A 23,437-nucleotide genomic window follows, 5' to 3' on the forward strand; every position below is an offset into this window, starting at 1 on the left:
ATATTCTCGTAAGTCAACAACATGGTGGCTCCAACCAATGTCACTTTTGGTTTCACCAATGAGGTAACACTTATGTTCTTCTTCTTCCTCTCAGCTTCAGATTTCATATTCATAGCCCCACACACACATATTGAAATGATTTATGTCAACCACTGGGAATGCCTTCTTAGGACATAGAAAATATGGCATATCATTCAAAAAATATATCCTTGATCAGTCAACGGAGTAGTCTAGTGCATGCAACATAATTATAACATTACACAGTCTGAGCTTTTCAAGAAAATAAAACTTCAATCATGTCAAAACAACATTCAACAATAGGCAGAACAAAAAATTAGGAAATTTCCCCTTCTCTTTCTTTTGGTAGTTAAAACAACATCAAAATTTTTACTTCTGTTGATTTCACTGCACATAGAAATCATATGTTATTAACTTGCCATAATATATTGCAACGAACATCTTCAAACCTCAGCAGTCTCAAACTTGTAAGATAATTACGTGAATCTATAAGTGCAAACTACCAAGGACTAAACAATGTCGCTACAGTGCCAACCTAGAACACAAAATGTGGGCACTAAATAGGATGCAATCTCAAATGGAACACAAATAATAGTTAAGTCCATAGTCCATGGTTTATGGAAAATGATTATGAAGTAATCCTCAAGACTCCTTTCATGGTTTCAAATCTAGAGATAAACCTATCTTAGTACTGTTATCAAGAGCCTTTCTATCTATTTCCTCGCAAAGAGTTATGAAATACTCCTCCATTCATGCTGGAAAAGGGTAGCAACTTTTCTGTGGTTATTCAAGCATGCCTTTACAGTTTTAAAGGGATTGAAAGCATGTTGAGTACCCATGGTGAAAGTATTCTCATTTCTTGAAATGATATGGGAAATCTCGGCTCCAACTACAGTATTTGTGAGAGGGATCACAATGTGCAAGTAAGATGCCTTCAATGTATCACCTCTATCTGTTAAATTCAAAGAAGAAATGATATCTAGTTGCACAAATTTTAGGCATACATTGTATTTCATAAAGTTCTCTAATGCAATATCAAAAGAAACCCCCCCAAGAGAAACAATTTTCATTCCCTGTGACTACATAAGTCTCCACAACAGGATATGTCGTTAAGCCTATGCATTGGGGACTTCGTTTTTGAGATATTTTGCGAAGAAAGGAGCTACTGGCAAGTGGTGAAAGTGGCCATTGGGAAGTTGCGGAGCTAACATTTGAGGAAAGATAGGATACAAAAGGAAGACTATCAGTTGTGTAAGAGTGGTGGGAAGAAGCAGGGACAACTGTGTGAGGAAAGAGCAGGAGCAACCGAGGATGAAAACAATCGAGTAGGGGAAAAGGAACTGACAGTTTAGGTTGGTGAAAGAAGATAAAAAGCATAGAGGAGAGCGAAGAAGGGGTTGGTTGGTTACATTGTGTTCCTAACGTTTTCCATTATTCCTTTATTGCAAAGCTATGAGAATAGCTTCGTGGTTATATTTGTATGAGTTTATATCCCGTTTGTAGGAGTTCTAATGCTGAGGAACAAGCTAAAAGCCTTATGTAATGTGATTATTTTGATAGTAATGAAGAAATTTGTTCTTGGATTATAGTGTGTCCATTGTGTATTATTCTGGTTATTCAAAAAAATTATATATGTGCTTGTTTAGGTAGTCTTCTATTATGGCATGAATAAACTGTTGCGATTTGGTTGCTTTGAATGTTAAGTTACTGTCCTTTATTCTCTATCGTTTGATATGGTTCCCCTGATATTGGATTCCAACCCTCATCTAACTTAGGTTGCAGCATGCCTCGGGTGAGACTCCTTACCCATCTCGGGTAAGGTGAAAATGTCAGCGCTGTGCTAGACTACAATGGAGCCTTGTTGGCCCCCTGTGCCTAAACCCAAGGGCTTAACGCTGTTGCTATTTCTAAGCCATCAAATGGTTTCGTTACAGAGACTTGAAAGTCAAAAAGAGGGTTTGGAATATGGTATTGAGGATTTTAAAGAAAGAACTACAGAGCTGGTGGGATGAGCAAGTGGATCAGTTTGTTTTTCAGCAAGCTCAACTTCATCGTCGAACTGTTGCAAAATTGAAGGACACAATCTTGTATTCGGAAAATGCGAGTGATCAGTACAAGATATCATGGTGAAATTTTTCATAAAAACTTTATAATTGGTTGTGAGATTGTAGGTGAAAGGGAGGTCCAGTGGACAAAAGTTATCTCGTTGCAACTGGAGTTAGGTAGATCTCGCTGCACTCCATCATCTTAACATGAATATGACAAGGGAAGTAGATTTCTCGGTACAAACCACACTAGAAGGGTACATTGTCAAGTTTGGGGCAGAGATCCATCAGTGCTTTTCAAAGGCCAAAGCGATATTCCAATCAGGGTTGAGAGGGAAGCTGCTAAAAGAAATAACCCTTTGGATTAAGGTCTTAATAGTGAAAGAGGGCTTGCTAATATTCCAAAGTCCAAGCATGGCAGTGTAAACACCTAGTAATGGGGGAAGGACCTAAATGGAGGGATGCTATCGACTGGGGGGGGGGGGTGCGGGGGCTAAGAGGCTATTAGGAGGATGGACATAGAGGATTCACAAAAGTTGAGGGATCTAAGAGCACAAAGGAGAGCATGAATAACAAAGAGATGGCAGGAAAGGGCCATGCAGGAGATTAAAAGGAAACTAAAGGGATTACACCAAGCAGGAGAGATGTTGAGGGGTCCATAGAAAGAAGACAACATGGAAGAGAGCTCGACGGAGGGAATAGAGATGACCATAACAACTGGGGTTCAAAAGGTGATAGGGGCCCTCCCTCACCAATCGAGAGGGAGAGGTTGGATGGAAAAGTTTGTGTCGGCTCAGAGGAAGGCCTAGAGGATGATATGTAATTTATTATACGGAGACTATTTGCAGAAGACGATGCGTCCAGAAGAATCAATGATCCACCCCTATGAGGCTTAGTTAGTGTCTCCCCCAACCTTCCCTTGGTACTCTACAAAAATCCTGACAAATTTATTTCTAAGTTGCTTAAGACGATACGAGTTCATAGTGTGCATGTTAATTATAAAGTTAGTACTAGTAGCAGTGGAAATAGTCGCAGTAATACGGGCTCTCAAGGATCTCTACAATCGTGATAACAAGGCTTTGTGCGTTTAGCACAAACTTAGTCAAAAATGGTGGGAACATTCATAAGGTATCCTGAAGTCTCCGGTAGGGGAAACGAAGACATAGAACAACATTGGTATCTATGCAAGGCCATATGGAGAGCCCACTAGATGCCTAATAATGTGAAGCTAATCGAGTTCCAAACCATTCTTAGGGAAAGGGACTTGAGGTGGTTCATTAAATGGTCAGAGTTACACCAAAACCCAACTGTGAACAATGTTGAGAGTTCATACAAGAATTCAAACTTCCCCAGACTAATCAACAAGGGTTTTTAGAGTTGTGTGAGATAAAGCAGTGGGAGGGAGAGACCACATGGGAAGTAATGTAAAGATCTAAGGATGCAATTGGTAAATTTAGTTACAAAATAGATCCGTATCACCAAAGGGATTGGTTTATCAAAGCACTGTTACCCCTGACTCATACACCATTGACGCAAAAAAATATTGACAAGCTGTAGGATGCTCTCGAGTAAGCAACTTGAATAGAATTTATGGCAGGGTACCCACATGAATAACAGGGGGGGGAACATCACATGATTCATATATCTTGGGTCTTTAACATCAAATTGCAAGTCTAACTGAGAAGTTGAAGGATATGCAACCATCCCTCCTGGCGAGACCAAATGTGTGGTGAACAAATTTCTTGGTGGAAGGTCCTGTTGCCACGGAATTCCCGAGGTTGCGGGGTACAGTTACCACATCTACTCCAGGGGGACCACCTGGGCCTAAACCGGTAGCAGGAGTCGCGTAGGTAGGAGCACAAGGGGCGTATCCTAGCCACAAATAGCTAGAGTACTTTGAAATATGCAGGGCATATGGACACCCTCCTCATCTATGATTGATATTGAAAAAGTAGTCTAATGTTCCAAATAACAATTATTATGAGCTATGTGCTTCCAAAAATCATGAAACTGATTAGTGTAGAGTGTTGGATGCTCTAGCAGATATGTTAGACTACTCAACCTTTTGAGTCAATGAGACTGCTCGAGGAGGGCGAGGAGGAGGAAAAATGGGTGGAAGGGTAGGAGGCAGAGGCCTAATTCACTGTTACAACTGTGACCAAGAAGGACATGTTATGTGGGATTTCCTGCAACCAAGGAGGCCCTAGTGCTCTCAGTGTAGGGTCAATGCACATACAATGAAGGATTATCCAGAGCTGATCGCAAGATGGGAGGAGAAAAACAGGAAGAGGGGAGCGAACTTGATCAACGTAGAGTCAAAGGCAGCGGAGGCATCCCCATTATCCAATATTAATATAGTTACACGCGGAGGAAAAAATACTGGGACTGCTCGAGGAACCCTAGATAAACCCACAGTCATCTAACTAGCCTCCCTAAAGCGCTCCTATGACCCCGAGCAGTAGAAATAATATTACAAAGAGGCAACAAAAGTTTTTGAGAATCCGGCTGAAGGCACAAGACTACAAAAGGAGCAGAAAAAGTTTCATAAAGATAAGGTCTCAAACCTTTCACACTCCACAGTTGTCTGACCTATCGAGGAATGGTTTATGTTATTCCTGCAGAGCGTGAATGATGACTAGATGCTAGGGAAGTTGCAGAAAATTTTGAAGGAAATCATCCCGGAGGAGGGGGTTGAGGGAGGAACAATCTCCTTTAATTTTCTTGAAATACACACTAGAAGAGTATGAAGAAACAAGAAGAGAACAGGCAGAGAATTCAGAATTGATGCTCAAATTGTAGTATTTCAGATCAAGGACACTATGCTAGATCTTGGCTCTGGCATCAACATCCTACAAGGGAAAATGTGGGAAGCAACAAGGAAACCTCAGTTGACATTGTCACCAATCCAGTTGCGGATGGTGAATCATTATTATATACTTCGATTGTGAGATTGGAGGATGTAGAAGTGGATGTAGCAAAGGTAAAGACCCATGCAGATTTCGAAGTAATAGATATTATGGGAGACAAGGATCCTTATCCAACACTACTTGGGATAGAATGAGCTTTTGAAAATTATGCCACAATAGACTTAAATAAGGAACTAATGACTTTTGAGGTAGAAGGAGTAAGCGCGATTCAACCTCTAGTCCCATATCACAGACCCAGATTCACAAAACCAACAGATGACAGAGAAGAGCCAGGGATGTTAGATTAACTTTACAGAATAACAATGGGTAAGAGGGAGGATTACATAAACCCAACAGTTGAAGGATATGTTAGCTGGAGAAGCATTCAAAGTTCATAGGTTGGATCAAAAGCTACATGGGATGATTGGCAGCAGAACATATATGAGATCAAACTAGACATTGTGCTACAATATGTCAATTCAACTGGATTGACACAAAGGTAAGAGACTTCCCCATATTTAAATGTATAGACTCAATAAATTGATTTCTCAATAGGATTAGTGCAACTGTGATTGAAGAGAATAAAATACTTTTACTAAATGTCATGTTACAAGCGACCCCGAAATGATGGTGGGGAGTCCATCACAACTACCTTTGGTACTGGGAAAAGACCACAAAAGATACGGGAGAGAGATTCAGACACACGGGGGAGTACCCAAAAGAATTTTCAAAGTATATAGGGGAATCCGACCCTTGACAACACTTGAAAAATTGTAAGGACAAATGGAACTGAGAAGGATTTCCAAGTGTGTTATGGGTGCATGGGTTCATATATACAATGGGAACATTTCCAAGAGCCTGGTATGTACAAGAAGAGATAAGGAGGCAAACGAGAGATTGGGAAAAATTGGCTAATCAATTTGTCATCAACTTCTCTTTCTTAGACAACGACATGAGGCTGACTAAGGCATTGTAGGCTATCAAGTAGATTCTACACACATCGGGTCAGCTAATGGATGGGTGCATAGACCAGAGGACCTTACAACATCTCTATGACTCAGGATATCCTGAAGCAATGGCTTGCAAAAAGGTGGATAAATATTAGAATGAAGATGATTTGGAGGAGTTACGAAATCTGTCATTCCATGAAACTGAAGGGGAAAGAGGCATCAACCAATGCGCCACACTTGCTCCTAGTAAAGTTACGGAAGCATAACATTGGGACGGATGAAAAACCAAAGATAGCATCGATTGGAGACTACTAGGATGAACAAACTACAAAAGATATTCTTGACCTCCTAAGAGAGTATGAATATTTTTTTCCCTCGTCGGTTGCGGAGCTAAAAGGAATCAAGGGAGACTTAGGGGAAATGAAAATTGTATTAAAGCTTGATGCAAAGCTAGTAAAGCATTGACCTTACAGACTTAAACCAAGAGTTAAAGAGAAAGTGAAGAAATGAATAAACAAGATGCTATAAGCAGGGCTTATCTTTCTGGTGGACGAGGTAGAGTGGGGTAAGTCTAATTGTAATACAAAACAAGAAAAATCCTATAGAAATACAGGTCTACATGGACTACAACATGTTGAACAATGCTTGTGTATATGACCAGTTTACCACACCATTCAATGATGAGGTTATCGATAATGTTCTAGGGAATGAGACATGCTCTTTTACAAATGGATTTTCAGGCTATCGCCAAGTCCGAATCACCGAGGAGGATAAGAGGAAAACTACCTTTACTATAGAATGGGGATCCTACGCTTATCAAGTTATGCCTTCTGGTCTCAAGAATGCACTTGCAGTGTTCTCGATAATTGTAATTGAAGCCTTCAGAGACTACATCCATAGGTTCTTAGAGGTCAACAAGGATGAATGGACAATTTATAGTCTGCTGAAGGAACATTCCAATTTGCTCTAGATAATGTTTAATCATTGTAGATAGCTACATATATCATTTAACTTGAAAAAATGCATATTTGCAGTTCTTTTTGGCACACTTTTGGGCTGCATAGTGTGTAAAGAAGGAGTATGTGTAGATCCTGTCAAGGTTGCGGTGATAGTGGATATGGACCCACCCGTAAGTGTAAGACAAGTTAGATCGACTTTGGGACACATTAGATACTACAAAATATTTATCTGTAACTATGCTTCCATCAACTGCACCAATGGAGAAACCACTGAGGAAAGCTAAACGATTCATGTGGACCGAGGAATGTCAAGCTGCACTTAACATAATGAAAGAAAAACTGGTAAGTGCACCCATTCTAGTCTACCTCAACTGGAACAAGCAGTTCCATGTCCATATTGATGCATCTGATATTGCCCTTGGGGGTATTTTGGCTTAGCCAAGGGAGGGGAGCCTTGACCACCCCATCTAATTTTCTAGCAGGAGGTTATCCACTGCAGAAAATAATTATACCATGACGGAGCAAGAAGCACTCGCGATTGTGTACTGTCTCCAAAAATTCAGACACTATTTGCTTGGGGGCCTGTTTAAGTTTTTTACTTACCAATCTGCTTTGAAGTACTTGGTGATAAAAAATGATCCGAATGGAAAATGGCATCAACCCATGGTATTCATCTGGCCATGTTATTCATCCACCCATGGAATTTACCCATGGTATTGTAAGTGGCATCTACCCATGGTATTGTAAGTGACATCCACCCATGGTATTGTGACATCCACCCATGGTATTCATTCACCCATGGAATTGACTTGTGGTATTGTGACATCCACCCATGGTATTTGCCCATGGCATTGTGACATCCACCCATGGTATTCATTCACCCTTGGAATTGACCCATGGTATTGTGACATCCACCCATGGTATGCATTCACCCATGGAATTGACCCGTGGTATTGTAACTGAAAAATACTATAAGTAACAAGTCACATTTTGTAAAAGGACAGATTGTCCACCATAATGTAGTCCTTACAATTATTATCTATTTTAATAAAAAAATTCTTTGTGGTTTTGTTTATTAGGCATTCTACTCTTTTTCTTTTGGCAATTTCAATTTTTTAGATCTTGGGGGCCTCCCCCCAAGATCCATTTCAATATTTTAGATCTTGAGGGCCTCCCCCAAGATCTGGATTAGTGGTATCAGAGCAAGTTATGATTCCATGGGAATGAGGGTTTGATGCATATTTCAGTTTCAAATTTTGCAGCAATATTCAAAAAACTTCAGGCATGTGCTACGTCCTCCACAAAGCATTTTCTTGGGCCAAGTGGGAGGTTTTTTCTTGTTGTTTGTTTTGTTTTGTTTTTTTTTTTTTTTGTTGGTTTTTTGTTTTGTTTTTGTTGGTTTTTTTTGTTTTTGTTTTTTTTTGGGTGGGGAGTTTGCAGATCATAGATGAATTTTTTTGTGCAAAATTTACAAAAGAAAAAACAGATCTGGGTTCCTTGCGAAAAAATACCCAAATTCAAAAAAACAATTGGCCGAATCGGATTCTGAATGAGGGAGATATCGTTGATTTAAAATAAGCTATGTTGCAGAAATGATTCTGACGGAAATTCGTGGACGACGACTCTCCTATCTGTTTTCTATAGTTTTGGTACAAAATTTCAGAAAAGTGATTCTATATTTGAGATCCACTAAAAAAATGTTCAATTTAAAAAAAAAAAAGGTCAAATTGAAGTTTGAATGTGGGAGATATCGTTGATTAAAATCAGTTATTTTTCCAGAACTTTTGTGGCGACAGAAAAGTTGCAGTGCGAATCTGAGATTCTTGAATGTCTAGATAAGGATTTCCAACACATGGGAAGATGCAAAATTGTCCTTCTGTTTCCAAAAATAGGTTATAATAAATATTCTGAGTTATATTGACCGAGTTATGTCCATTTTAATTCTGAAGCAGCAATTAGAGTGGGTTCCCTTTGGAGACGTAACCTCCCACCCCGCTTTAGTGTGCACCTGCTTCACATTCATCAGTTTCAGCATAGAAGCATTCAGCTTGGGTTCTTTGGAGACGTGCCCTCCCGCCTCAGGCTATGTAGGCACCTGCTACTTCATCAAAAACCAACATCATGGTTATGGGTCAACAACACAAAATCCTTGTTATCGAAGTCCATTTGCTAGGCTGCATACTATTAGTACCACAGTTGGTCACAAGAATGACAGGGTATATCTATCCTCAGATCTTCATTTGTCATGGTTATGGGTCATCCACAAACCCACACTTCATAGAAATCCATTTGCTAGGTCGCACACTATTAGTATCATAGTTGGTCACAAGCATTACATGGTATCTCTATCCTCGGATCTTCGTTCATCATGGTTATGTGTTAACAACATAAAACCCTTCTCTTTAGTGGCTCTTCATATTCAACAAAGGCTTCGTAGGAGGGAACTTCATGCAATGGGGACCATTGCTTCCTAAGGAGGGAGGAATGATCCGAATGGAAAATGGCATCAACCCATGGTATTCATCCAGCCATGTTATTCATCCACCCATGCTATTGTAAGTGACATCCACCCATGGTATTGTAAATGACATCCACCCATAGTATTTATCCACCCATGGTATTGTAAGTGACATCCACCCATTGTATTCATTCACCCATGGTATTTTACCATGGTATGGTGACATCCACCCATGGTATTCATTCACCAATGGACTTGACCCTTGGTATTGTGACATCCACCCATGGTATTCATTCACCCACGGAATTGACCCGTGGTATTGTGACATCCACTCATGAAATTGACCCGTGGTATTGTAACTGAAAAAAACTATAAGTAACAAGTCACATTTTGTAAAAGGACAAATTGTTCACCATAATGAAGTCGTTACATTTATTATTTGTTTTAATAAAAAAATTTGTGGTTTTGTTTATTGGGCATTCTACTCTTTTTATTCTTGAAATTTCAAATTTTCAGATCTTGGCAGCCTCCCCCTCAAGATCCATTTCAATCTTTTATATCTTGATGGCCTCCCCCCAAGATCCGGATAAAAACATCTTGTGCTCGAGGGAAGAATTTGTAGATGGTTGTTGTTATTTCAAGAATTTACTTTGAGGTAATCGTTAAACCTGACCAACTGAATGTGGGACCTGATTACCTTTCACGGATGGAATCGAGAGAAAGTGGAGGGTCACTAGATGATCAACTACCTGACGCTGGACTGTTTTGGATTGAAGGAGTACCAAATTACCTAGAAGACATTGCAACCTTCTTAGCTATGGGAAAATGTCCTGAAGAGTACACAACCACACAAATGAGTCACATGGTTGTTTGGGTGGTTGATTACCAGTTAATCATGGGTTAGATGTTTAAATTGGGCCTTGATCATGTGTTGTGGCGATGTGTCCTCCACCATGAGAAACATGATGTGCTATGGGAATGTCATTCAGGGATTGTAGGTGGCCACGTTGGGGAAAAAGCTACCGCGCGGAAAGTGTTGCAGGCAGGATTATGGTGGTCGACGATTTTCAAAGACACGAAAGAATATACCAGAGGATGCGATGTGTGCTAAAGGGTTGGAAGGCCATCACATCAAGATGAACTCCCATTACAACTGGTATGCACCCTGCATGTATTTGAGAAATGGGAAGTCGATTTCATAGGGCCAATCAATCCGTCGACGCATCACTCTCATGCCAGGTATATAATCACCTGATAGAATACCTCACCAGATGGGTCGAAGTAGCACTTGTGAAGGACTGTACAACTAATATTGCTTCTAGATGTAGGAATTTACAGGGTAAGTTCCTCAGAAAGAATACCAAAAGGACACCGCTCACAACCAGATCTCAAATCAATACACCAGTATTTTTGACATGGTTAAAACCCTCAGAGTGCAAGGAGGGAAACAGTCCACGGCCTGTCCCAACGTGGGTACAGACAATTTATTAATCAAAGAATGAAAATTTACATAAGCTTCTCTCATGCACGGATTACCCGAACAATGACCCTCCATGCGCTTTAAATAGAACTCATGGACCAATCGGGTGTCAAGCCACGGATCAAGTGTCGGTAATACCGAGGTGAGAGTGAACCGTCGGATCACTACATATCGTGACCGTCGGATTGTAAGTTACAAAATGTACAACGGTAAAGAAACACACTTTACCTAACTCTAACCTAACTCTATGCTAGACCAAGTTGAACTTAACTATATCCTATGTGTCGGAATATCCTAACATCCCCCCTTAAGAACAACTTGGGATAGGATTGAAGGATTTACAAATATGACACAATAGGAGAAGGAAGGAGGCACTAGAGCCTATCCCCCCTTAGTGACAACTTCCTGAACTCCAAGCATATATCGAAGTTTAGTGAACTTCGCCTCTGTGAGAGCCTTTGTGAAGATGTCTGCAACCTGATCATCCGTTGGACAATATTGCACTTCAAGAACATGGTCATGAATGAGCTTTCTGATGAAGTGCATGTGTAGTTCAATGTGTTTGCTGCGCTGATGCTGGACTGGATCTTTGCATAGCTGAATGGCACTTTGATTATCACACCAAAGTGTGGTTGGATGCTGCTGCTCAAAGCCAAATTCGGATAGGATCTGACGAAGCCACAAGGCTTCCTTACTAGCTTCCACGGCACCACGATACTCTGCTTCTGCTGACGAAAGAGAAATGGCAGCCTGTTTCTTACAAGCCCATGTAATAGGTCCTGAACCAAGAGTGAAGACATAACCGGCAGTAGACTTCCGATCATCAAGGTCACCAGCCCAATCAGAATCAGTGAAACCAACTAACAGAGGAGCTGCTTTGGCACTGTAATGAATCCCAAACTGTACTGTACCTCGAACATAACGAAGTATTCTTTTAGCTGCTTTCCAATGACTTTCACGGGGGTTTTGCATAAAACGAGCAACAAGGCCAACAGCAAAGGAAAGATCAGGACGAGTATGGGTTAAATACAAGAGTTTTCCGACAAGTTGACGGTATAAGGTAGCATCAACTTCAGGAGAAGTACAAGAGACTGAAAGTTTGACTCCAGACTGAAAGGGAGAAGGGGCTGGCTTACAGTCTTCCATGTGAAAATGACGAAGAATATCACAAGCATACTTGGACTGGGAAAGGAAAATACCTTCTTGGGATTGCAAGACTTGAAGACCGAGAAAATAGTGTAAGTGTCCTAAGTCTGTCATTTCAAATTTCTTTTTAAGGCTGGACTTCACATGGTTTATAAGGTTGGGATCACTACCAGTAAGAATAAGATCATCAACATAAAGAACAAGGATGATAAGAGAGTTGCCCACTTTCTTGGTGTAGACAGTATTGTCAGAATGACACCTAGAAAAGCCAGATTCTAAAAGAAAGCTATCCATTTTGGCATACCAAGCCCGAGGAGCTTGTTTGAGGCCATAAAGGGATTTCTTAAGTCGACAAACGAGGCTGGAGTCTGTTTGTATGAAGCCAATGGGTTGTTCCATATAGATTTCTTCCTGCAAGTCCCCATGCAAGAAGGCAGATTTAACATCCATTTGATGGACTTCCCATTTTAAAGAGGCAGCAAGGGAAAGAACAAGGCGGATAGAGTTCATTTTGGCAACTGGAGAGAAGGTTTCAGTGTAGTCAATGCCTTCAACCTGTGAAAAGCCCTTAGCAACTAGACGAGCCTTATGTTTATCAACTTTCCCATCTGGTCCATACTTGGTTCTGTAAACCCATTTGCATCTAACAAGTTTGCGTCCCTTTGGTAGAGGAACAAGATCCCATGTATCATTTGTCATCAATGAATGATATTCTTCATTCATAGCTGCTTCCCAATGTGGATGGCCTGAAGCTTCTGCAAAAGTGTCAGGATCATGATTTACTGGAGCTTGAGCCAGTAAAGAAGAGGCTCTTTCAAACTGAGAACGTGTACGTCGCTGATCTGTAGGATCACCGGCAAGATCACCTGCTGCATCCCGAGTAGCACGGACCCATCTTGGAAGTTGAGGATCCTGAGAAGGTGGGGGAGGATTATCATCCTCGCTTTCATCATCAGAAGAAGAAATGTTTTCAAAGATAGAAGAGATAGGAAGAGGTGGCACATCCGCCGGACTAGGCTCGCAGGCCGATTTATTTTCATCAAATTTTACATCTCTTCTAATGATAACATTTTTGGACTTAAATGGAATAAGTCTATAACCTTTTACATCTTCAGAATATCCAACAAAAGTACATTTCTCACTCTTAGGTTCTAAAGCTTTATGCTTTTCATCTGGAATATGGGCCCATGCTTCACTTCCAAACACACGAAAGTGACTTACATCTGGTTTAATGGAACTCCAAGCTTCTTCTGGAGTGATATTCTCTAGAACCTTAGTAGGAGTGCGATTGATTATATAATTTGCACAATTAATTGCTTCGGCCCAAAAACTAAGACTGAGTCCTTTAGATTGCAGCATACAATTAGCCATTTCCTTTAAGGTGCGATTTTTCCTTTCAGCTACACCATTTTGTTGTGGAGTGTATGGAACAGTATGTTGCATTTGAATTCCATTTTCGGTGCAAAAGTTGATGAATGCGTTTTTAACATATTCTCCACCATTATCAGTTCTTAGCTTAAGAATTTGATGTCCAGATTGTTTTTCAACAAATGCTTTGAAGGCCAAAAAAGTGCTAAATACTTCGCTCTTGAGTTTTAAGAAGTATACCCAAGTGCGTCTAGAGAAATCATCAATGAAAGTTAAGAAGTACTTGCAGCCAGAGAATGAAGCAACAGGAAGAGGACCACATAAATCACTGTGCACAAGCTGTAAAGGGGCTGAGGCGTGCCAAGAGGCACGTTTGTCAAAACTGTCCCGATGATGTTTTCCGAGTACACATCCGGAACAAACACCATCTTTGCAAGATACCATAGGAAGACCTGTCACCATATTTTCTTTACATAGATGCTGAAGGGAGCGATAGTTTAAGTGACCAAACCGCTCATGCCAAAGTTTGCTCACTTCATCATTATGAGCAACAAACACTGAGGGAAGATGGGATGACCCAAAGTTGTGAAACTTATACAACCTTTTGGAATCATCAGCAAGACCAGTAGCTAGAATCTGTTTAGGATCTTTTAGATCCTTGATTACAACATCATGAGGTGAAAATTCAACAATTTTACCTTCACCTGAATGAGTTATCTGATAGACAGATAGAAGGTTGCAGGATAAGTTTGGAACACATAATACATCATTGAACTGACCATTGTCTAGATGAACAGTTCCAGTCCCTACAACATTAAGAGATCTATCATCACCAACATATATATTTTTGGTGTTACAATCATTTAAAGAAGAAAACATGGCTTGGTTTTTGGCCATGTGACAAGAGGCTCCAGAATCAATGAGCCACTCATGAGAATGAGAAGAAGAAGAAGATACATTTAATGCATAACCAGACTGAGATGATTGACGATGACATGCAGAAAGTGCCGTTCCGGAAGTTGAAGTTGAAGTAGGCTCCAGATGGATGTTATGTTTCTTCATTGCGGCTTCCAAGGCTTCCATCTTCTTAAAGCATTTAGATTCTAAGTGGCCATCTCGATTACAAAAGTTACAATGTCTGTCAGTCCTCTTCCATTTGTTTTTATTGGTCTTGTCATTTTGCTGAAATGATCTTTCATCTTGAGGCTGAGTTGGTTTAGGACCATTCCTTTGAGGATAAGACTTCTTAGGATTCTTTGAATTTGGTTGCTGCTGGGCGGCTAACGCTTTCGAGGAAGAGTTTCCAAGATTAAGAAGACCAAGGTGTAAGAGTTTTTCTTGTTCTCTTATTAAGGAATCACAAAAGGAGTCAAAGGAAGGGGGTTTGTAGTCTTTGCCTTGACAAATGAAAGCTTCCCTTGTAGAATGGAAAGTGGAAACAAATACAGAGTAGGCTGGTCCCAACTTAGTAAGGATGGAATAAATAAGGTTACCATCTTCTTTCTTAACTTTAACACCTTCCAAGAGATATCTAAGGGTCTTGAATTTGGACAAGAAATCTTCAATGCAAGAAAAATTATTAGGATCCAAAGTAAGCAACTCATTCTCAAGTTGATGGGCTCTAATTTCATTTTTAATCCCAAAAACTTTAGCAAGTTTTTCTAATGCTTCATGAGGAGTTTCAATTTCTGCAATGTGGAATCTAAGATCAGGAGAAACAGACATTCCTATCAAACCACGTGCTTGATCTTGTCTATTTTCCCATTTTTCGGCCTTGTCTTCATCTTTGGGTTTCTTCTCTTGGTCTGTGGCTATTCTGAAGAGACCTTTACTTCTAAGTAAATCTCCCATGTAGGCTACCCATTGGAAGTAGTTAGTGCTGTCAAGAATGACTTGGCATGGACTTTCCATTTTTTGAAAAAAAACCTGAAGCTGAAGATGCTGAAAGTAAGTGGTCCAATGGATAGATCTCGAAAAAATAGGCGGTTTTAAAAAAAACGGCTCTGAAAAAGGCTTCCGGATGAAGAAGATATGGCTTTTTGAAAAAAAAATTGTTGACGTTGCCGGCAAAGTGCGCGAATGTGCGGGAATGAAAAAATCCGCCCCCACAAAATGGAGACTTGAACCCAAGACCTCTACTCTCTTAAAAAGTCTTTGAACCAATTGATCTATACAAAATATTTGAGAGAGAGAGAGAGAGAGAGAGAGAGGGGGGGGGGGGGGGCCTCGATTTGCGTGCTTGCCTTGGGAAGGCTCTTTTCCCCTACAAAACACAAAACACAAAACCCAACACGAATATGCAAAGAAAAACGAACCTTACGGCTCAAAGTTAGCTTTAGCCAAAAAACTAGAATTTAAAAAAAAAATCTCAAAGTTAGCTTTTAACCGAAAAACTAAATATTTTTCTCAATGTTTCTGATTTTCCAAGATCACACTAAGGTGCAGGGAAAAGAGCATACGCATGAGAAAAATCCTTTCTTTCTGTTTCTGATTTGCCCAGATCGCACAGAGTCGCAGGGCAAAGAGCATACGCAGAAATGAAAGGTATAGATCCGGGAAAAAAAAGGCTAAATAAACCGAAACCGAAATAAGCAGAGAGAAAATGACAGTAAACTGCAAAAAAAACACTGTATACCTCCCGATCTGAAAAATGACGCAGCTAGGGCTACCGGAAACCTTTTTGCGTGAAACGAAAGGGGTTCCTCACTGAAACAGATGCTCCGAACGCAACAGAGCAGTCCTCTCGGCCCGAAAGCAGTCAGAAACAGTAGATCTAGGAAACGACAGCCGCATGCAGTTCTACCGGCTTCAGATTTGGATCACCAACGGACGCGGCCCTCAAATAGCTCTGATACCATGTAGGAATTTACAGGGTAAGTTCCTCAGAAAGAATACCAAAAGGACACCGCTCACAACCAGATCTCAAATCAATACACCAGTATTTTTGACGTGGTTAAAACCCTCAGAGTGCAAGGAGGGAAACAGTCCACGGCCTGTCCCAACGTGGGTACAGACAATTTATTAATCAAAGAATGAAAATTTACATAAGCTTCTCTCATGCACGGATTACCCGAACAATGACCCTCCATGCGCTTTAAATAGAACTCATGGACCAATCGGGTGTCAAGCCACGGATCAAGTGTCGGTAATACCGAGGTGAGAGTGAACCGTCGGATCACTACATATCGTGACCGTCGGATTGTAAGTTACAAAATGTACAACGGTAAAGAAACACACTTTACCTAACTCTAACCTAACTCTATGCTAGACCAAGTTGAACTTAACTATATCCTATGTGTCGGAATATCCTAACACTAGATTCATATTCGAGAACATCGTATCCATATTTGGGTGCCCTAGGAGTCTGACCAATGATCAAGGGGCCCATTTCATAAATGAGGCAATTCCTTCCCTACTTCAAAATGTCATGATACAACATCACAAAAGAAGTCCATACCACCCACAGGCCAGTGGTACCATAGAAGCCTTCAACAAGATATTGGAAAAGGGTTAAAATAAAATATGTTCGTCCAATAGAGATGATTGGGATGAGAGGGTGCCACTGCACAATGGTTAAGAAATTACACAAATATACACCTTTCCAACTTGTGTATGGACGAGAAGCAGTGGTGTTGATTGAGTTTTCTATCCCAATAATTTTCATTGCCCAAGCCACTAAGATGAAAGAGGAGGAATCACTCCAGAAGTGATTAGATGAACACTCAAATCTTGATGAGGCAAGATTTCAAGAATATTTCCACCAAATGGTTGAGCAGCAAAGGTAGAAGGTGTGGCATGACCGACATATCAAGAAGAAGTTATTCACAGTCGGTGCACATGTTCTCTTATAGGACAATAAGTTCTTGAAGTTTCATGGAAAGCTACAGATGCACTAGTTAGGGCCGTTCGTTGTTGTGAAGATAAGGGATTCTCGAGCTATCAAGCTAGCACAACTAGATGGGGTATTGTTACCAAGTTGGGTGAATGGTGCATGCCTGAAACCCTTTCAAACATCAAATATTATTACTTAGAATTGATTGGATCTCTGCAATGGATCATAGGTAGGGACAAGAGGAGTCAATAGGAGTAAGTTAGTTGCGTTGTCATTCGTTGCGTGAATCAATTTTGTTTTCCTTCTCTTTCTTATTCTTTGTTTTTTCTATGATAGGTCTATCTTTGAAGTTTCCCAATAAGGTGTTGTAGCATTTTTTGGTTTTGGTAAGTTAGAATCAATTAATCGAAAAATGAAAATATTTTTCAAAAAATGTTAAGCTAGGATATGGACAAAAAGAATATTGAATTAAAAATGTTAGGAAATAGCTTGATAACATGTCCGTATCAAAGAAAATGTTAGAATAGATGCCCTAAAAAATGAAGGCAAAAATAAAATGTTAGGTTAGAGAGAAAAGAAAAAAACAATAAACTCTGAAAGTGTGCAAGTCCAAGTGCCACTACTTTTAATTTATTATGCAAAATAATGGTTGTGTGCAGCTTGTCATAAATGCCACAACCCATGATAGGCAAATAGTTTAATCTTGACTAGGTCATGCTTTAAATTTCATGTTTATAGTTAGAGAATAAAGATCTAGCCAAACTGTTTAATCTTGGCAGATCAGTAGTTAGGTAGAGAATAATAAGGAGCTCATCAATTTAATTTGAGCCCTTGGATGTTATAAGGTTAAAATTAGATAATTTTCTTTTCAAAAGAGAAGGAAAGAAACGGGTCTGCTAGCCTAAATGCACCCGATTAAGTGAAGAAAAAATGTTAGGATAAGTAAAGGGTAGGTAGAATAAAGGTTGCAAAAGTACAAATTTGATTGAAGCATAAACACATTTATCATGCTTGATCTTGTGTTGTAGTGTGCAGGAGCAATTATGAAGGTGAAAATATGTTCACAAGTTGATTTGGTTAACTTCCCCTCATTTCATTTCCCCCCCACTAAATACTTACTAATTTCCTCATCATTTCCTAAGAAAATACCCTTTTCCCTTAATTTTCACCCTTTCCCTTGGTTTCACACATTTTTCCTAGCAATTTACCCTCCAAACTCATTCCCCTACCTAAAAACCCCCTTTCCCTAGTGTGAAACCCATTCCCCTTTGAAGAAATCACTTTCCCCTTGTATTTTCCTATTTTTCATAGAAAACTCATAAAAACTCATAATACCCCTTATCCTAACTTTTATTCCCCCCTCCGCTTTATTTAACTTTAACTTCACCCTTCATGTTTTTCCGAAAAAACCTCTTTTAACCCATAAAACCCCTTTAACCTAAGTTTTGTCTCCCCCATCTTTATTTTAATTAACTCTGCTATATTCCCATTTTCTTGATATAAAAACTCTTTTAACCCACCCCCTTGTTGTGGTTAATAAACCCCGCCAGACTTCAACTCCGGTACCACTCCTAAACCCATCGCGATATGTTTAATCATCGCTTTATTCAATAAATTAATTACAAATCCTTTTTAATTAACCCCTGGGCCCCACTAATCTCAGTGCATGTTCCCTCTGTGCATCTCGACCGTGCGATAGTCGTCAAATCATCCGCTCCCAGATCTAATGACCCATAGCAATATCACGCACTCCTGATCTCCTAGCTTTACTCGCCTGAGCACACGTGAGATTCGTGGTTTTGCTCGGGCCCCTTGTGGTTACATGGTAGTCCCACATTAAATCGCGTGCCCTTGGAGAAAAACCACACCACGACCAAAATCGGTGTGATGAGCCTCCGAAACCGCTCCCCACGAAGGCCGAAACCATCACTATTCAATCATCGGTTTTCGCACCAAATTTTAAAAAAGTTAACCATTTCCTGTTTAAACGCCAAAACCCTCACTTTCGCTCTTTTTGCCCGTTTACATAGTAAACCTGCCTAACCCTGCCTGTGTCACCCTGAGCCTCTCCAACCAAATTCAACCTCTGATTACATTCCAAACATTGGACTCCTTCCATACTCTATCTTGTATCCTGAAGCCGTTATGACCCTCCCTGTCCGCCTGTGTTTTTCTTAACAATTGTTGTGTTTTGCAGGTGATCATATAAAACCTGTTTGTTCTAGATTCACAAGGAAATCCATTTAAAAGCCTTTATTTAGAAGAAAAAGACAATTATCATTTACACAGAACATAAGTTATTTACATAGTAATGGTTAAAACAAAGAAAAAACCCTTTACACAGAGACAGTAAATGTTAATAGAGGAGGCAGATAAAACATACAATTAAAAGACAAACAGATGAAATATATAGAAAGATGACCAATATCCAACTACCTAATACTGAGACATGTAAAAACTAAATGATTCACTATTGAAATACATAGTAAAAACTTAAAATGTACAGTAAAAGTAAAAAGCACAGTAAAGGTTATTGATAGTTCAACAAGGTCAAAGAGTATAAGATGAAAGTGTATCAGATGAAAGGTCATAAGTAAAAATGATATCCATTGTGAAGATCAAACAGACAAACAACTTAAAGGGCAAAAGATCAAATTCTAAAGCCAACAAAAACTAAATAATAGGGACAACAAGCAACAGTTCAATAGCTATCTCTATCTTCTTGCATGAAGATATTTCATTTTCCTTGAATAAATCTATTTTTGTAAAAACAATTTAGGATATTTTCTTAGTTCTACTATTGTATAAATAACTCTCCTTACGAGTTATTATGGGTTCATCATTGAACCAAGTTCACCATTGAACCAGGTTGACCATTGAAAGTGAGTTGCACTCTTGATGAAGAATTTCAAAAACACTTGATGTACTTGACTTTTATGGACCCTAATACAAAGCAAAGGATTCTAAATTCAGTTATACACAATTTTTGTTTCCTGTAAGTTTTTCCAGTAACACTTATTATGTTTTTCTTCATATTCTTATGTATTATAGAGATACCTAGGTAGGAATAATTGTGTTTCAATCTATTCCTATAAGCTTTGGAAGTGATAATCTATAAAGAGAATGGATTAATGAACTGTATGTTTAATTAATTCCCTCTGAATGAATAAATCATCAATATCTTGTTGTAAGCATAAGCATATTCTCTTGAACCTTCTGAACACCGGTCAGAGGTTTTCATACTTATGATTATTTAATTCTCTATCTGAAATTTGTGATAATCATATTTATTTTTTGTTTCTGCTCACAACTATTCACGCTTTATCACTGTGTGAAATTTTATAGTAGCCCTTTGTTTTGGTATTAATATTATTCATAAGGTTAGACATTACAATGTTACATCTGTTTCATTCATTGGTCTTCCAAATTAAAACAAAAACCCCAAAAAAATTATCTTAGATGCTATGGCTTGATAGCTGACCATTATCAACTCAGAGGTACAACATCAGTCTGGCACCGTTGCCAGGGAATCAAATTCCATTAAGTTTTCCTGGAGCAATGATATTCATTCTATTCCTTTAATGTGATTAAAGGTATATAAAGGTTAAAATATTTTACCTCGTGACTCCACTAGCCCAAACTGGCACCTTTTAAGCATACCAGATCTCATTCATAATCTGACTTAGTTAATCCTCTATTAGATCCTGAAAAGCTTATGAGAAAATCCAGTTCTAAAAAGAGACATCAACCATCTTCTTCTTCCTCTTCTGCCTTGCAGTCTGAAAAGTTAGTATTATTTGATCCTTTTAGTAATATTCCATCTTATCCTGATTTGACACAAATACCTCCTAGGGTTTCTGAACTATTAGATATGGGAGTTGATTTAGATTCAGCTTTCCTCATTCATTATTTTGAAAAGCATCCAGAACCCCCTCTACCACTAGGATCACCTAAAATTGAGTTTGACTTGGGCATTCATTTACCTGAATACAAACCCACAGATTTCATATACCCTACCACTTATTACTTTCCTTCCACTTCTGAATGACTTGAAGCTTCTACTTATGAACAACCTCCATTCTTTGAAACAAAAGAGGGTATTCCTTCACAGGTCCAAAAGTTAGTTCTTAAGATTCCTTTAAATTTATTCAGGAGATCCCCTCTTTCTTCACCTCCACATAGTCACACATTCCCTCAAACACCTTCTTCTTCCTCTTTTTCATCTTCTTCTTCTTCATCCACAAAAACACCTCATACACCACCTTCTACTATGGCATTCAAACCTATTGTACATGCTAGATATGTAGCTTTAGTCTTACCTGCTAACCTCGATGAATTCCCAGCTGGATACTTGAAATACCTTCCCAGGTATAATGGAGAAACTGGTCCCACAACTGAGGACCATCTTCAAACTTTTCTAGACTTTGTAGACAACATGAATATTGAACAAGAAAATGTTTACATGAGATTGTTTGTATAGTCACTTCAAGGAAATGTAAGAATTTGGTTTAGGCGGTTACCTGTAAATTCCATTAGAAATTGGAAATAGCTTACAAACATATTTAAAAATCAATGGGGTGTAAAGAAATATCCTCTTTACTTTCTGATTGAGTTTGAAGTACTCAAAAGAAACTTTGGTGAACCTATGTTAGATTTTATCAAAAGGTTCAATAAACTTTATCATAAGATGCCCCCTGATTGTAAACCCCCTGTAGCAACAACTAAGTCTAGGTTTTCTAAAGCCTTTGATGATGATTTTGCTGTAATGCTAAGAGAGAGAACTTCAAGAACTCTTGAATATATGCAAACAAATGCTATAGAGGTGGAAGAAAATAGGGCTGCTTCGACTTCCTTGAAAGCTAAAGAGGAAAAGGCCCAAAGAAAACTCAAATATATTCAAGAATTCTCTAGTTCCTCTAGTTCTTCTAAGACTAAAAATGAAGATTCTAAAATAGATGAAATAACTTCTCTTCTTAGAAATATATCTAATAGAATTTCCAAGATTGAGACTCAACCTAGGACAGTTCAACAAAAAGTTACTAGACCCCAAAATAAAAATCAAGGTCAGTATAGAAGGAGTATTGATTGATCCCAAGCGTGTGTCTGCCATTGAAAAATTGACCTTACCTAGAAACAAGAAGGAGATTCAAGCTTTTCTAGGCAAGATTAATTTTTTAAGGAGATTCATCCTAAATTATGCTGAGATTGTAAAAGATATAACCGACATGCTCCGAAAGGATCATGAAGTTAAATGGACTGTCTCTTCCAGGGAGAAATTTGATAAGATCAAGAAAGCTATCTCTGAAGCTCCCACCTTGGCCAACCTTTATTTCACTAAACCATTCAGTATCTTTTCCTTTGCCTCAAAAACAACCCTTGCTGCTGTTCTACCACAAAAGAATGAAGATTCCCATGACCGGCCCATAGTCTTTTTTAGTAAGGTTATGAGAGATGCCAAGCTTAAGTATGACATAATTTAGAAGCAAGCATATGCCCTTATTCAAGCCCTGAAATCATTCAGGATGTATGTCCTACATTCTCCTATTACTGCTTATGTTCCTAACAGTGCAGTGAAAATTGTTTTAACCCAACCAGACACTGATGGAAAGAGAGGAAGATGGATCACTCAAATACTGGAGTTTGATCTAACTATCAAAACTACAAAGCTAGTAAAAGGTCAAGGATTAGCTAAGATTCTAGCTAAATCCAACTATAAAGTGCTTGGAATCAATTCTATTTTATAGATACAAGGGAAGAATCCATAAGAACCTTCTCAAACTTCAGATAAGAAGAATACACAAGAGCCTTTTGTCCTTGCAGAAGACGAGAATCCACAAGAACCCTCCCTTCATCCTGAAGAGGAGAATCCACAAGAACCTTCCCTCCATCCTGAAGAAAAGAATCCACAAGAACCTTTACCTTCAGATCAGATTTCCCTTTATACATTGATGACAAATTTCTGTTGTCAGATTGGTACCAAGACATTGTAAATTTCTTGATCCATTTTGAATGTCCAACATCATTCTCCAAAAGCCAGTGTAAAACTCTCAAATTGAAAGTAGTCAAGTACTATATCATAAATGCAAATTTGTATTGGAAAGACCCACTAAATATTTTGTTATTATGTTTAACAGAATCCGACACTGAAGGAATCATTAACCAGTTTCATACATGATTTTGTGGAGGACATTATGCTTGGAGAGCAACAGGATATAAGATATTAAGGAGGATTTTATTGGCCAACATTGTTCTTACAAGTAGGAGAAAAGGTCAGA

The 23,437-nt window shown here is 39.1% G+C and overlaps 1 pseudogene; it reads right to left on the reverse strand.

The window, feature by feature from the left end:
• Window positions 1–672: 672 nt before the first annotated feature.
• LOC149200910 (mitochondrial outer membrane protein porin of 34 kDa-like) overlaps window positions 673–23,437 on the reverse strand; it is a 31,780-nt pseudogene continuing 9,015 nt past the window's right edge.

Source organism: Pinus tabuliformis, chromosome 2_1 (genome assembly GCF_031772625.1).
Source record: "Pinus tabuliformis cultivar Carrire ecotype Pingquan chromosome 2_1, CPIR1, whole genome shotgun sequence".
Classification (NCBI taxonomy): Eukaryota; Viridiplantae; Streptophyta; class Pinopsida; order Pinales; family Pinaceae; genus Pinus; species Pinus tabuliformis.